The sequence below is a fragment of the Vidua macroura genome, chromosome 3 (assembly GCF_024509145.1).
Source record: "Vidua macroura isolate BioBank_ID:100142 chromosome 3, ASM2450914v1, whole genome shotgun sequence".
In the NCBI taxonomy this organism is placed as follows: Eukaryota; Metazoa; Chordata; class Aves; order Passeriformes; family Viduidae; genus Vidua; species Vidua macroura.
Genome location: NC_071573.1, coordinates 62,530,556 through 62,533,679, shown reverse-complemented (window position 1 = coordinate 62,533,679; position 3,124 = coordinate 62,530,556). Strand labels below are relative to the sequence as shown.

Below are 3,124 nucleotides of genomic sequence, written 5' to 3'. Positions count from 1 at the left end.
AAACAAATCTGAAATGCCTTTTTTTTTTTAAATTTACAGGTCCTTTTGGACTTGTACCTTCTTTATAGTCTGTTTGAAATCCAAATTCATGCTTAGTACCATGTGTACCATAGAAGAACCTGCATTGGAATTTACTTCCCATCCAGTATCACAACACATTAGTTACACAATACAGAAAAAATGTTTAATACTTCATTTTCCCTTCACTGTGGCCCCATGCTTTCTTTGCTTTTTATTCCCCTCCCAGAATGTAACTCAATATACCAAATGTTGGAAAAATAGTTGCTGCTTGATAAAGAAAGGCAGCATAAATGAAATCTCCAATATCCAGTCAATTATAAATGTGCTAAACTATTTGTATTTTGAAAGGAGTCTTAATATCTGCCATTATGGTGATGGCCTAGGAAGGAGGGAAGAGTGTGAGCATGTGTGTTTGTGTGTGTATATGTATTTGTCTTCATATACAAGTATGTGTATATATGTGGTTGGAATGGATGACCCTGCCATTTCCCTGCTGGCTTCTTATTTAGCCATGCTTGTCACAGACAGGATGAAATTTCTGCTGAAAAAAGAATTCAGGTCTTATTACCAACAGTAATAATACTTGCTCGTTTTAAAAACTCCTAAAATCTGGTCTGGAAAGAGCAAAAATAAATAAAAGATCATATAATAGGGGTGTTACCTGCCCATGCCAGGAGGAAATTGCTTGGCAAAGAATATCTGAAATATTTTAAAAGTTATTCTGTGTACCAGTTTCAGAGAGATGCTGGCCTGACTTCCAGCTGACTAATGGCAGCTCCATGGAGAGTAACATCAGTGCCCATTCCTTAGTTATTACCAATAATATATCACTTGAAAAATAAACAGAAAGATAAATGACAGGACAGATGTCTAATGAGGCAGAGGTTAAGGAGTGTTAAACTGTGCTGGACACCATCCGACATGCTGGTGTTAAATTATGCTGGATGCCCCGAGCTCCCTCCCCATAAAAGGTCAATGCTCTGGGTATGTTAGTGGATGATTTATGAAATCAAAGAATGGCCCACATGCCTGTCTCTCTGGGAGGTGGGCAGCTTGCAACATTGTCAATCGCAGACCCATAATAAACCAAATTTAAACATCTCTTGAATCAATCCATCTTTGTCACTTGCTCCATTGCAAACTCTCCTCTGCCTCATTCTCACCAGCCAACCATGACACAGCATATTGTTCTTCATATACATCCCTGTAGCTACTTTAGAAGCCTACAGTGCTCTCTGCTAAGGTTAGAAACCCTCTGAAAATGGCTGTTTCTTTTGGACCAGGTCAGACTTGCCCAGTCTCTCTACTGTTTCCATGTTAGATGTATGAGTAGGTGGCTTTTTCCAGTCTTCAGTATCATTTGTCCTGTATTTTTAGATTACATACAAATACTGTATTTATAAAGAAAATGTTTTAATTTCAGAATCAGTTTTTAACTACATCAGCATAAGTGAGCTTTATCCTTCATGCATGAAGAATTAGATTCACTACAACTAAACTCTTTCTGAAGGACATCATACATTGTGCCCCCACAGAAATCCACGGCCCGCGGGTGCCATCAGGTATTTGCTAGTTGTAGCTGATGTGAGTAGATGTGGTTTCTGTAGTTCTTCCAGCTGGCCCCCACTCTTTCAGCTTATCTTTTGTTTTCATTAACTTGATATGTACTTTCTGCTCAATGAAAAAGTTATTGCTAGGTAGTGATTATCTTGACTACTTTCAAGGTTGCATACTTCATGACTTTTCTTCCCATTCCTGTTTCTGAAGAAACACGGCAAGACTCACCAATGTGTCCCAATTACTAGAGGAAGCAGGTGGAGGAAGAGAAGCAGATGCTTGTAAGACCAGTGTGGCTTTAGTTCTCTACCTGCAGATCAGGCATGTAGAGGCTCAGCAGAGTACATTCTCCCTGACACAGTCAAGGTGATAGGAAAGATCCTGGTGAAGGAGCAGGATGCCAGGAGCCAGTTTTCACTACCTTTTCAAACAATTAATTTGCGAGCTGCAGGTCTCATGTGGTGCAGTCATTTGAAAGCCTTTTTAACCTGAGCTGTTTCACATATACTGAATATAAATATGGTGGCTGAGAGTGAGGGACTTTCCTCAAAGAAATGCCAGATGCTGCCTGTAAGCAGATACTGCAGGTACCCCAGCCTTTGTTCAGCAGAAAGGCAGCAAAAAGGTATGTGTTCTGCCTCTTGCCTGGCTTTTCCTCTGGGCTTTTAGTAAAATTTGCCACTGAAACCAGGGTGATTTTTGTACAGGAAGAGTCACAATGGTAGTTCCATGGTCTGTGTGTGTTTTCTGCTGTCCAGCGGGACTATCTCATAAATGGGGTGCAGGCTCCTGACAGCCGCTGGAAGTGCTTCCCAGAACGGAATGGGATCTTTCCAAAGGGACAAAGTGATTTATTACTGAAATAACTTAGAGGGGCGTGACTTAACAACTGTTATAATTGAAAAATGGAACCAAAGGCATAGAACTTGTTAGAACTCATTGGACTGAAGTTCTGATAGCACTCTGTTGCCAATAACATATTTTTCCTGGCTTTCTGTCTTATTTGCCACAGGATCGCTGAATAGCCTTGGGAAGGTAGAGGAGGAAAAAGAATGTCTTAGATGTGATCCCATCTTAGAAATGGAAAGTGTCAGAGAACCAGAGGTGTGCAGAAAACACAAGAAAACTCATAAAAATATCAGGAGATAATTTTCTGCTAAGCCAGTAGCTATGGTTAATTCTTCCAAAAAACATGCAGCAAAACTGAAACAAATGCCTTTTAATCCAATCAGTTATACGATTTAATTAAAAGTCCTCAGAAGCTACGGTGAGCTGAACAGAGATAACAAGTTTACTAAAAAAGAAAAAGACAAAATGAAGAATGACATTAACAAAGGCTTTCTCTAGGACACAAAAGAGGCTAACTTCCACTTTTAACTGTCAACTGAAGTTTAATGTGGCTACTGAAATCCTCAGAGGACATTCACAATAAAAATAAAAAACAATTTGATTCTTTCTTCAAAGGACTAGTTGTACTTAGTTCTATGCAAGTAGGTAGGCTCGGGCTGATGAGGGAGAGGTGACCCCAGGGCTAAGCACATTATTC

General features: G+C 39.8%; 1 long non-coding RNA gene across 1 annotated transcript; it reads right to left on the bottom strand.

Moving 5' to 3' along the window:
- Window positions 1–291: 291 nt before the first annotated feature.
- On the bottom strand, window positions 292–2,224 carry LOC128805737 (uncharacterized). Its single transcript, XR_008436541.1, has 3 exons — window positions 2,000–2,224; window positions 1,807–1,888; window positions 292–562 (listed from the first exon to the last, which is right to left on the bottom strand). It is a non-coding gene; the product is annotated as an uncharacterized LOC128805737 (long non-coding RNA).
- Between the last annotated feature and the right edge of the window lie 900 nt (window positions 2,225–3,124).